Here is a 14,409-nt window from a genome sequence, read left to right as displayed (position 1 = left end):
AAAACCAGAAGCCAACAACCGAGAAGTAAAAACACAAACATTATTTCCTGAGAAACTAGAAAAGAGAATGGAATAATTTGTAAGGCGTACCAAAATAAGTTTAGTTTCATGCAAGAGACACTGGGAAGGAGCCAAGAGAAGCAGAGGAGAGAAATGTTCAGACAGGGATAGAAACAGGGATAGAAATGAAGATGGAGAGAGAGAGCAAGTGAGAGTGTGCACACCCTAGAGGAGCAATGAAGTCGAGAGGGTGGAAGAGACACACGCAGAAGCCCTCAGAACAGTTCTGTTGGCAAAAAACTGCCTTCCTTTGTGGCAGCTGAAGAAAACAGAACCCTCTGCCACGTAAAAACTAGTTAGCCTGGAAAGCTACCTTTTCTCCTCCCACCTGTGGAAATTCCTCGAAGATAGCTGGTCCATAAAATACCAACTTAATTTACTTTTGTTTTTAAAGTAGTGGAGCCCAATGCGGGGCTCAAACTCATGATCCCAAGACCAAGGCCTGAGCTGAGATCAAGAGTCAGATGCCTTACTGATCAAGCCATCCAGGTGCCCCTCCAACCATTTTTTTTTTTAATTTTTTTTTTTTTTTTTTACATTTTATTTATTTTTGAGAAACAGAGTGAGACAAAGCATGAGTGGGGGAGGGGCAGAGAGAGAAGGAGACAGAATCTGAAGCAGGCTCCAGACTCTGAGCAAGCAGTCAGCACAGAGCCTGATGCGGGGCTTGAACCCACAAACTGTGAGATTATGACCTGAGCCGAAGTCGGATGCTCAACCGACTGAGCCACCCAGGCGGCCTTAATAATAAGTAACACAATAAGAATTTGCACAACATCTATAAGAAGATATTGTAAGTAAAAAGGAGTTCGCAGTAAAATTTTTTGGTAAACAGTATTCTCTGGAGAAAAATGTTGCCCTGAGACAGATGAAAATTGTGAATAAGCATTTCAACATGAACTAAAAACCTTATGATCTAGTTGCTTCTTTAAATTTTTTTTGTTTACATTTATTTATTTTTGAGAGACAGAGCACAAGTGGGGGAGGGGCAGAGAGAGAATGAGACACAGAATCCAAAGCAGGCTCCAGGGTCCGAGCTGTCAACACAGAGCCCTATGCGGGGCTCCAACTCACAAACTGTGAGATCATGACCTGAGTCGAAGTTGGATGCCAACCGACTGAGCCACCCAGGTGCCCTTCCAGTTGCTTCTTTAAAGTAAAACCACAAATAAAGCAGAAACTCAGGGAAGAAGTGATGAGGCAATAAGAGGAAATAAAATATGAGCTTGTATAGCTCAGGAGATTTTTTGTAGATGAAAAAAATAAACTATTGTGAAAACAACATTGGAAGAAGGCTAGTCTGGAGTGCATTGTAAAAAACATAGTAAGATACATATAAGAAAGACCTGAGAAAAATTGAAATATAAATTAAAGAGAGTTTTAAAGGATTTGAAGATATGTAGATCCAGAAGACAAGCAAAGGAGACCCAAAACAAACCTAAGTGTCATTATTAAGAAGAAAATGATTGGGATGTCTGGGTGGCTCAGTCAAGTGTCCGACTCTTGATTTCGCTCAGGTCATGATCTCACGGTTCATGAGTTTGAGCCCTGTGTTGGACTCTGCGCTGACAGCATGGAGCCTGCTTGGGATTCTCGTTCTCCCTGTCTCTCTCTGCCTCTCCCTCTCTCGTTCCCACCCCCCAAAAAATAAACTTTAAAAAAAGAAGAAAATGATTTAAAAAATAATATGTAATTCAACAACTAATCCCTAAAAGAAATTTACCTACCTATTTATGTCTGTTTTATCCCCAGCACAGACACAAGTAACATAGGAAGAACATAATAAACAGGATAGATTTGATTCTTACATGGTGCAGTGGATGGAACTGTGTTCCCTCTAAATCCGTATGTTGAAGCTCTAATCCCTGGTGTAACCATATTTGGACATCAGAGCCTTAGGAGGTAATTAAAGTTAAATAAGATGATAAGGGTAGGGCCTTAATACAACAAGATTCTAACATTCTGTTTTATTCTTTTCTAGAGTTTTTATCCCTCCATTTATATTACATATCTGTTCTTTCATGTTTTCTATTTTTTCCAACAGAGGCTTTAGCACATTATACGTAGTTTTTTTATTTTTTATCTTATTTTTTTAAATATAACTTATTGTCAAATTGGCTTATGTAGAACACCCAGTGCTCATCCCAGCAAGTGCCCTCCTCATTGCCCATCACCCACTTTCCCCTCTCTTCCATTCCCCCATCCACCCTCAGTTTGTTCTCTGTATTTAAGAGTCTCTTGTTATTTGCCTCCCTACCTCTCTGTTTATAACTTTTTTCCCCCTTCCCTTCTCCTCATGGACTTCTGTTAAGTTTCTCAAGATCCACATATGAGTAAAAACATATGATATCTGTCCTTCTCTGACTTATTTCACTCAGCATAATACCTTCCAGTTCTATCCACGTTGCTGCAGATGGCAAGATTTCATCCTTTCTCATTGCCAAGTAGTATTCCATTGTGTATATAAACCACATCTTCTTTATCCATTCATCAGTGGATGGACGTTTAGGCTCTTTCCATAATTTGGCTATTGTTGAAAGCACTGCAGTAAACATTGGGGTACATGTGCCCCTATGTATCAGCACTCCTTTATCCCTTAGGTAAATTCCTAGTAGTGCTATTGCTCGGTCATAGTAATTCCAAAATCTCTGCCATATCTGAGTCTGGTTCCAATGATTTCTTTGGCCCTATAGGCTGGTTTTTTTTGTTTTTTTGTTTTTTTTTTTTTTTTTTGTATTTTAGCATGCTTTATAATATTTGTTGTTGAAAAAAATCTTACCTAGAGAATTACAGTTTACACTGGACTTCAGAAACCATGCAAGCAAAAAGAGAAAGGAATAAAGTATTTAAAGTGTTAAAAGAAAAAAAATCATCAAAATAGAACTGTGTATACAGTAACATTATCCTTAAAAATTTTTTTTTAATGTTTGTTTATTTTTGACAGAGAGAGAGAGAGAGAGAGAGAGAGACAGAGCATGAGCGGGGGAGGGGCAGAAAGAAAGGGAGACACAGAATCTGAAGCAGGTTCTAGGCTCTGAGCTGTCAGTACAGAGCCCAACGCAGGGCTTGAGCTCACAGATCGTGAGATCATGACGTGAGCCGAAGTCAGATGCTCAACCGACTGAGCCACCCAGGCGCCCCAGTGACATTATCCTTTAAAAGGGAAGGAGAAATAAACTTTCTCAGACAAATAAAAACTGAGAAAATTTGTGTTCAGTAGACTGGCCTTAAAAGAAATGTTAAAAGGAGTTCTTCAGAGAGAAAAAAAAATGGTATAGTCAAAAACTTGGATCTACACAAAGAAACAAGAGTATTAGAAAAGGAATAATTCGTATCAACAATGAAATATTTGAAGTAAAGACGCTGTGATTTTTCTAAAACTAACGGCAGACACTAAATCACAGAACCAGGAAGCTCACATTACACCAAGCATGATGAATATCAAAAAAGGCACTAGGCATGTCATATTCAAATTGCATTAAACAAAAGGTAAAATCATATATATTATATATATATTAATAATATTAATAATATATTAATATAATATATAATATAATTAATATAATTATATAATATAATATATAATAATATAATATAATATATTATAATTATATATATAATATATATATAATATATATATAATATAATATAATATATTATAATATAATATAATATAATAATATAATATAATATAATATAATTAATATAATATATAATATAATTAATATAATATAATAATAATATATAATAATAATATTAATAATATATTAATATATTATATGTATTTGGATTCTGTTAGTATTATATTCTATTAGTATATATTATATGTATTTGGATTCTATTAGTATTTTGTTGGGGAATTTTGTGTCTGTGTTAATGAGAGATAATGGTCTGTAGTTTTCTTTTAATGTCTTCATCTGGTTTTGGTATTAGGGTGATGTTTGCTTCATAGACCTGTTTCCTCTTCTATTTTCTGGGGAAGCTTCTAGAGAATTGGTATAATTTCTTCCTTAAATCATTGGTAGCATTAACCTGTGAAACTATGTGGACCTGATACTTTCTGTTTTGAAAGGTTATTAATTGTTGATTCAATTTCTCTAATAGATATAGGTGTATTGAGAAAGTGTATTGTAGATTGTGTCTTTCAAGGAATTGGTCTGTTTCATCTAAGTTATCAAATGCATGAGCAGAGCGTTGTTCATAATATTCCTTTGCTATTCTTTAGTGTCCATGGGCTATGTAGTGATGGCTTCTCTTTCATTTCTGATATTAGTAGTTTGTGTCATTTCTCTTTTTTTCTTGCTTACCCTGGCTAGTATTTATCAATTTTTTATCTTTTCTAAGAAGCAACTTTTTATTTTGTTGATTTTCTCTATTGTTCTCATGATATGTTTCATTGATTTGTCCTCTAATTTTTCTTCTTTTCTTAAAAAAATTTATTATTTATTTTCATTTGCTTGCATTATGTTCATATTTTTCTTCTTTCTCTAGTTTAGGGTGGAAGCTTAGATGATTGATTTTAGATGTTTCTCCTTTTCTAATATTTGCTTTCAGTGTTATAAATTTCTTTCTTCTATTTTGCCTTGCAGTTCTATCAGTTTTTGTCTGATGTATTTTGGCACTATGTTAGGTTCATATACATTAACAATTGTTATATATGCTTGGTGAATGACCTCTTTATCATTATGTAATTTTCCTCTTTTTCCCTGATAATCTTCCTTGTTCTGAAGTCTACTTTGTCTGAAAGTAATACAAGTATCCCAGTTTTCTTTTGACTGTGTTACTATAGTGTATATTTCCCTATACCTTTTCTTTTAATTATTCTATCACTATGTGTTTCTTATAGATGACATATATTTGGGTCTTGTTTTTAAATCCACTCTGCCAACCTCTGTCTTTTATTTGCTGTAATTAGACCACTAATATTTAAAGTGATTATTGGTATGGTTGGATTAATATCTACCATATCTGAAACTGTTTTCTATTTGTTGTGCTTGTTGTTTCTCCCCCTCTTTTTTTGCCTTCTTTGAGCATTTTATATGATTAAATTTTCTCCCCTCTCTTACTTTCTCTCTTACTAACTTACTAATTTTACTTCTTTCAATTTTTGTAGTAGTTACCTTAGAGCTTGTAGTATACATTTACAACTGATCTAAGTCGACTTTTAAATAATATACTGCATCATGGGTAGTGCAGGTGCCTTATAACACAGTATTTCAAATTCCTCTGTCTTATCCCTTATAACATTGCTGTCATTCATTTCACTTGGCCATAAGCCATAAGGACCTAATGCATTATTGCTTATCACTATTTTGAACAGTCAGATATTAGATTAGATAATAATAAGAATTTTTTAAATCATTTTATTTCTTTCTCTAACACTCTTCTTTCTTTGTATAGATCCAAGTTTTTGACTATACCATTTTTCTTTTGTCTGAAGAACTCCTTTTAACATTTCTTTCAAGACTGGTCTATTGGACACAAATTTCCTCAGTTTCTGTTTAAGAAAGTCTATTCTCCTTTCCTTTTGAGGGATACTGTCACTGTATACACAGTTCTATTTTGATGATTTATTTTTTTCCTTCAATAGTTTAAATATTTTACTCCTTTCTCTTTTTGCTTACATGGTTTCTCAAATCCAGTGTAAATTGTATTCTGGTTCCTCTCTAGGTAAGATTTTTTTCTGTGTCATCTTTCAAGATTTTCTTTATATTTTGTTTAATGTAATTTGAATATGACATGCCTAATACCTTTCCTGATATTCATCATACTTGGTGTTATGTGAGCTTCTTGGTTCTGTGATTTGATGTCTGCCATTAATTTTGGAAAAACCTCAACTTCCCTTACTTCAAATATTTTTTCTGCTTCTTTCTCTCTTCTCCTTCTGATATTGCAGATATTATGAATTATGTTACGTCTTTTGTAATTTTCCCACAATTCTTGGATATTCTGTTCTATTTTTTTCCCTCCATTATTTCTTCTCTTTGTATTTCAGTTTTGGAAGTATCTATTGGTATATATTTGAGTTCACTGCTTCTTTCCTCAAACTTGTCCAGTCTACTGATGAGTCCATCAAAGACATTTTTCATTTCTATTATTGTTTTTTACTTTTAGCATTTCCTTTTGGTTCTTCTAGAATTGTTATCTCTCCACTTGATATTAATTATCTATTCTTTCATATTTTCCACTTTTCCATAAAAGTCCTTAGCATATTAAAACATAGTAATTTAAAATCCCAATCTGGTAATTCCAAAATCTCTGCCATATCTGGTTCATATCTGGTTCTGATGATTCCTTTGTCTCTCTAGGCTGTTTTTTCTTGTATTTTAGTATGCTTTTGAATTTTTGTTGTTGAAAGCATCTAGTATCATATAATAGGAATTGAGGTAAATAGACTTCAAATGTGAAGTTGTATGCTTATCTGGCTAGCACTTATGCTATGTTTAAGTGCTTGCTGTAGTTACAGATGTCAGAGGCTTCAGTTTCTTCTAGTATCTTTGTTTTGTCTTTGGGTTTCCCTAGAAACTCCTTCCTAAATAGGGTCTGTGTCTTGTAGCTGTCTCAGTTGTAAATCATTGTCACTACCCTGGAGCTCTGTTGATGTGGTGGCAAGGTACTGGGGAGGGTAATAAGCATGATACAATTTTATGTGTAAATCTCTGTGATTTGGGTGGGTCAGAGTCCCTGGGCTATCACCTTCAGAAGATTTGACAGGAGAGTTTCTTTGCTTTTTTTTTTTTTTTTTTTCTTAATCTGTGACAGGATGGCTAGAGAATCCTGGAGTTGGCTAATTGCCCTTCCACAGGTCAGATTAGGCTTTGGCATAATAGTTTCTCTTGAGAGCTGGCCTTTATGGCAGAAAATAGAAGGAAAAAGGGAATGCTGCAGGTGTATTTCAAAATGGTTACTTTCCTCTTCCCCTCCTGGAAGTATGAGGGAAATTTTTTGGTCCAGTCTTCACCATGAGTACCTGGTGGGGCTCCTGGAGGCAAAACTCATGAAAGTGTGTCCCCTAGACTGGGCTTTCAGAGTTTTTCAGAGTTTTTAATTCTCTAGCTAGTCTATATGAGTCTACAGCCATTCTTCGATTACATTTTAAGAGTTTTGTTTGTTTGTTTGTTTGTTTGTTTTTTAACCAGAACTGGCTCCAGTAGCTTCTGTGGTAAACTGTGATCCCCTATTAGTCCATCTCTCCAGTTTTAGAGAAAGTGCTTTGCACTGTGATCTCTGTTGTCTGATGGATCTAAGAGAGTTGTTGATTTTCAGTTTGTTCAGCTTTTTCTTGTTGTGGGGATGGGAGTAATAACTCTAAGCTCTTTACACATTGGAGCAGAAATTGCAAGTCCCAACTTATTTTTGACAGAGGTGAAAAACCAATTCATTCAGTGGATAGCCTTTTGAACAAAAGGAGTTAGAGCACTTAGTCACCCTCAGGCAAGAAAGTGAACCTCAGCTTCAGTCTCATATTAGATAAAAGCTTATTCAAAATGGATCATGGACTTAAATGTGAAATATGAAACTATAAACTGTTAGAAAAATGAGATAAGAGAAAATCTTTGGGGTCTAGGACTAGGTAAAATGTTCTTAAACTTGACATCAAAGGCATGATCCATGAAAGGAAAGATTGCTAAACTGAGCTTCAAAATTAAATCCTTTGCTCTATGAGAAACTCTGTTGAGAGGAGGACAAAACCAGCTACAGACAGAAGGAAGTGTTTACAAACAACAAATCTGACTAAGGACTGGTATCCAGAATATATGGGGAACTCTCAGAACTCAGCAATAAACAAGCAAACAGTTAAATTAGAAAATAGGAAAAGGACATTAAAAAAATTCTACTGAAGAGGATATACAGATGGGAAATAAGTACATTGAAAGATTTTCAGCTAAATACATCAGAATGGCTAAAATACAAAAATAATGACAACACCAAATTCTGGCAAAGATGTAGAGAAATTGGTCATGCATTGCAGGTGGGGATGTAAAATGATATGACTACCCTGGAATATAGTTTGACAGTTTCTTAGAGAACTCAACATGCAACCACCATATGATCCAGCAGTCCCCTGATTCTTCATGTTCCCACAAGAAGACTTATTGTTTACACAAAAAGATACACAAAAATGTTTATAGAAGATCTGTTTGTAGTAGCCCCAAACTGGAAACAACCCAGATGCCCTTCAACAGGTGAACAGTTAAAAAAATTGTGGTACAATTATACTATGGAATACTATTCAGCTGTAAAAGAGTATAAGCTATGAATGCAAGTAGCACCCTTGATGAATCTCTGGAGAATTATGCTGAGTGAAAGAAAAAAAGTCAGTTACAAAAGGGTACACACTGTATAATTCCATTCATAAAGCATTCTTAAAATGACAATTATAGGGATACAGAACAGATTTGTGGTTGCCAGGAGGTTGTGGGGAGAATGAGGGTGGGAAGGAAGTAGATATGGCTATTCAGGGTCATTGTGAGGGTCATTGTCATAAGTCCTGTATCTTGACTTATCAGGGTCAATATCCCTGTTGTGCTACTGTGCCAGAGTTTTGCAAGATGTTACTATTGGGGAAACTGGGTAAAGGGTACATGGAATCTCCCTGTATTATTTCTTACAATGGCATGTAAATGTGTAATTGCCTTAAATAAAAAGGTTTACCAAACAATACCTAGGAATAAGCTTAAAGATAAATATCCACCATTAATAAGAAAACATAAAGCACCCCTGTAGTATCCTCTCTCCCCCAGCTTAAATAGATATGTAGGCATACTATGTTCTTGGACATAAAACCTCAACAGTAAAAACATTAATTCTCCTTTTTCTTTCTCTTTTTTTTAATGTTCATTTGTTTATTTTGAGAAAGACAGAGAGAGAGACAGAGAGACAGCACATGCACACACACATGGGAAAAGGGCAGAGAGAAAGAGAATCCTAAGCAGACACCACAGTGTCAGTGCAGAGCCTGATGTGGGGCTTGAACTCACAAACCTGTGAGATCATGACCTGAGCTGCAACAAGAGTTCGATGCTTAAGTGACTGAGACACCCAGGTGCCTCCGAAAACATTAATTCTCCTTGATTTAATTTTATCATAACACAAATGGAAATACCAGTATTCAGCCATCAGCAATAGACAAACTGATTTTTAAATTTAATAAGGAAAGAAAAATAACAACAGCAGAGAACTATAAGGAAAGCAAGAAGGGGAACCAGTGCTATCACATACAAAATAGACCATATTGCCTTAGGTATTAAAAACATTATGATACTGGAAAATGGTTAGGCAGACCAATACTATGCAATAGAAATCAAGAAATGGACTCCTTATGTATGATAAAACTTTTATCTCAAATCAGTGTGGAGAAGTTGGACTATAAAGGAAATAGTATTGGATAGGTGAACTTCCTAGTATATTTCATAATATGCAGCATGAAAAATGCAGAATCGATAATGTATCAAAAAGTGAAGCCCACTTTTGAAATAGTAATAAAGGATGGGAGAATTCTATTTAAACTTAGAATTCTCCTTCCTACCTGACACAAAATTAAAAAGCCATAAAAGATTTGTAAATAGGACCATATAAAACTCAAACATAATGTCTTTTTCCTGTTTTCAAATTGAATAGCAAAAATGCTGTAGATCAAAATACAAAAGCAAACCAAATAGTATTTGCAAATCACATCATCGACAAGTGGCTGATTTCCCGAATGTAGGCAGGGTTTCTAGAAATTGGTAAGAAAAAGATCAACAAGCCAAAAGCAAAACAGGCGAAGAAGAGAATGGAAAGTTCACAGAAGACAACATTCAAATGGCTCTTATACATATGCAACGATGCTTAATCTCATTCATTAAAAAAGAAATAGAAATAAAAAATGGAGATGCTCTCCCTGTAGTATTGACAAAAATCTAAAAATTGGATAACACAAGATGTTGGTGAGGCAATGGGTGAATCATACATTCGTTATTGGTAAAAATGTAAATTGACACAAGTGGCAGTATATATCAAAATTGCAAGTGTATTTACCTTGTCACCCAGAAATTCCACTTCTCAGCATGTATCCCATAGATATACACAAACAGTCTGAAATGAAATATGTATAATATTATTCACAGCAGCGTTATTTGTAAAGCAGTAATATAAAAATAACACCATCAATAAAGAACTTATAAAAAAGTGATGCTGTATACCTATAATGGAATATTAGGTTGCTATATATATGAAAAAGCTATCTACAAGTTAATACAGAAAGATCACTAGTATACTTTATCAAGGGAATAGAGTATGTCAAGGAAATATAAATCTATATACACACATACACACATACATATGTATGCATGTATGCACATATACACATACATTTATATGTCCAGGTATATAGAATGCTATTTGTCTAAAATAGTAAAAAAGCCATAAATACATAGGTGTGTGTGAAAATGTGTGTGTAGTATGTATAATTTTTCAATTCGTATATTAATTTAAAGCCTATCTGGAAATAGGAACATTAAACTAGTAACACTGTGGTGAGGGATGGAACTGAGTAAATGGGATATGTAGAAGAAGAGATAAGCTTTACTGGAAAACATTTTATATTTTTGGTGTTTGAAACATGTGAATACATGTCCAAAAAAAATAAATTTTAAAAAGCTGCAAAATAGAATTATAGTGTAAACTTTCTGGGCTTCAGTTTACTCTTAGACTGTGGTGTTGGCATATAGCAATGTTTTTACCTGGTGTTCTGTGAAACCTTAGTGCTTTTGGGTCTGTCAGGAGATCTGAGCAACAGGGAGCACTACACTTTTCCTTACCATTTTTAAAAATGTTTGTTTATTTATTTATTTATTTATTTATTTATTTATTTATTTATTTATTTATTTATTATTTTGAGAGAGAGAAAGAGAGAGAGAGAGAGAGCGCACACACAAGTGGAGAAGGAGAGAGAGAGGAGAGAGAGAGAGAATCCCAAGCAGGCTCTGTGCTGTCAGCACAAAGCCTGACACAGGACCCAATCCCACAGATTGTAAGATCATGACTTGAGATGAAATCAAGAGTAGGGTGCTTAACCACTTAACCTCCTTACCACTTTTAACAAAAATATCACAGTGGATGTTTCTGTTCAAGAAATGGCACCACTGATTTATATATTTGAAAATACTGGACAATATAGAACACACTATAAGAGAATTCTACTTGCTGCTTCTGACGTAAGGCGACCCAAATTGACAAATAGAATGGAGATTTTCCTACATCAGATCAATCAATCTATTGGTATAGAGACATAGAACATGTTTTTAAAGATGTACCTTGAACAAAGTTATCAGAACCTGATTCTGTCCACATCTCTTAGGACACTTTCACCTCAAGTATTAGGAACCCTGACTAAAACAAGCTAAATGATAGGGAAATTTTTTTATTTCATCTAACAGGAAATGCAGAGGTAGGATGGGCTTCAAGATTGTTTCAGGCAATGATTCAGTGATGCCATGCTTCCTCTGCCTTGCCTGTTCTGCCATCCTTATGTTCAGCTTCATCCTAAGATCAGTGACCTCTATGTCTATATCTATATCTATATCTATATCTATATCTATATCTATATCTATATCTGTATCTGTATCTATATCTATATCTATATCTATATCTATATCTATATCTATATCTATATCTATATATCTCTATCTCTATCTCTATCTCTATCTCTATCTCTATCTCTATCTCTATCTCTATATCTATATCTATATTTATTGTCAAGTTAGCTAACATACAGTGTATATACAGTATGCTCTTGGTTTTGGGGGTAGATTTCCGTAATTTATCACTTACATACAACACCCAGTGCTCATCGCCGTCCTTGATGCCCATCATCCATTTACCCCATCCCCTACCCCTGCATCAACCCTCACTTTGTTCTCTGTATTTAAGAGTCTCTTATGGTTTGCCTCCCTCTCTGTTTGAAATGATTTTTCCCCTTCCCTTCCCCCTTGGTCTTCTGTTAAGTTTCTCAAGTTCCACATATGAGTGAAAACATATGATATTTATCTTTCTCTACCTGATTTATTTCACTTAGCATAATACCCTCCAGTTGCAACATTGTTGCAAAGGTCAGGATTTCATTCTTTCTCATTGCCAAGTAGTATTCCATTGTATATATAAACCACATCTTCTTTATCCATTCATCAGTTGATGGATATTTGGGCTCTTTCCACAATTTGGCTATTGTCGAAAGAGCTGCTATAAACATTGGGGTATATGTGCCCCTATGAATCAGCACTAATGTATCCTTTGGATAAATTCCTAGTAGCGTTATTACTGGGTCATAGAGTAGTTCTATTTTTAATTTTTTGAGGAGCCTCCACACTGTTTTCCAGAGTGGCTGTACCAGTTTGCATTCCCATCAATAGTGCAAGAGGGTTCCCCTTTCTCCACATCCTTGCCAACATCTTTTGTTTCCTGAGTTAATTTTAGCCATTCTGACCAGTGTAAGGTGGCATCTCAGTGTGGTTTTGATTTGTATTTCCCTGATGATGAGTGACATTGAGCATCTTTTCATGTGTGTGTTGGCCATCTGGATGTCTTTTTTAGAAGTATCTATTCATGTCTTCTGCCCATTTCTTCACAGGATTATTTCTTTTTCAGGTGTTGAGTTTGGTAAATTCTTTACAGATTTTGGATACTAGCCCTTTATCAGATATGTCATTTGCAAATATCTTTTCCCATTCCATTGGTTAACTTTTAGTTTTGTTGATTGTTTCCTTTGCAGTGCAGAAGCTTTTTTATCTTGATGAGGTCCCAGTAGTTCATTTTTGCTTTTATTTCCCTTGCCTTTGGAGACATGTTGAACAAGAAATTGCTGTAGCTGAGGTCAAAGAGGTTATTGCCTGTTTTCTCCTGTTGTGTTTTTATGGTTTCCTGTCTCACATTTAGCTTTTCATCCATTTTGAGTTTATTTTTGTGTATGGTGTAAGAAAGTGGTCTAGTTTCATTCTTCTGCATGTTGCTGTCCAGTTCTCCCAGCACCATTTGCTAAAGAGATTGTCTTTTTTTCCATTGGATACTCTTTCCTGCTTTGTCAAAGATCAGTTGGCCATACATTTGTGGGTCCAATTCTGGGTTTTCTATTCTATTCCATTGGTCTATGTTTCTGTTCTTGTGCCAATACCATACTGTCTTGATGCTTACAGCCTTGTAGTAGAAGCTAAAGTCTAGGATTGTGATGCCTCCTGCTCTGGTTTTCTTTTTCAACATAACTGACTATTTGAGGTATTTTATGGTTCCATACAAATTTTAGGATTGTTTTTTCTAACTTTGAGAAGATTGCCAGTGCAGTTTTGATTGGGATTGCATTGAATGTGTAGATTGCTTTGGGTAGTGTTGACATTTTAATAATATTTGTTCTAACCCATGAGCATAGAATGTTTTTCCATTTCTTTATATCTTCTTCAGTTTTCTTCAAAGTTTTCTATAGTTTTCAGCATACAGATCCTTTACATCTTTGGTTAGGTTTATTCCTAGGTATTTTATGGTTCTTGGTGCAATAGTAAATGGGATTGATTTCTTGATTTCTCTTTCTGTTGCTTCATTATTGGTATATAGAAATACATCTGATTTCTGTACATTGATTTTGTATCCTGCGACTCTGCTGAATTCATGTATCGGTTCTAGCAGTCTTTTGGTGGAGTCTTTTGGGTTTTCCATGTGGAGTATCATATCATCTGCAAAAAGTGAAAGTTTGACTTCTTTGTCAGTTTGGATGCCTTTTATTTCATTTTTTTGTCTAATTGCTGAGGCTAGGATTTCCTACACTATATTAAACAACAGACATCCCAACTGTCCCCCAATCTTAGGGGGAAAGCTCTCAGTTTTTCCCCATTGAGGATGATATTAGTTGTGGGCTTTTCATATATGGGTTATATGATGTTGAAGTATGTTCCTTCTATCTCAGCTTTCTTGAGGGTTTTTATTAAGAAAGGATGCTGTATTTTGTCAAATGCTTTTTATGCATCTATTGACAGGATCATATGGTTCTTATCCTTTCTTCTATTAATGTGATGTATCACATTGATTGATTTGTGAATATCGAACCAGCTCTGAAGCCCAGGAATGAATCCTACTTGATTGTGGTGAATAATTATTTTGATATACTATTGAATTTGATTTGCTAGTATCTTGTTGAGAATTTTTGCATCCGAGTTCATCAGGGATATTGACCTGTAATTCTCCTTTTTAGTAGGGTGTCTGTCTGATTTGGGAATCAAGGTAATGCTGGCTTTATAGAATGAATCAGGAAGCTTTCCTTCCATTTCTCTTTTTTGGAACAGCTTGAGAAGGGTAGGTATTAACTCTGCTTTAAATGTCTGA

Source organism: Panthera tigris, chromosome D4 (genome assembly GCF_018350195.1).
Source record: "Panthera tigris isolate Pti1 chromosome D4, P.tigris_Pti1_mat1.1, whole genome shotgun sequence".
In the NCBI taxonomy this organism is placed as follows: domain Eukaryota; kingdom Metazoa; phylum Chordata; class Mammalia; order Carnivora; family Felidae; genus Panthera; species Panthera tigris.
Note: the sequence above shows the minus strand (reverse complement) of the source record.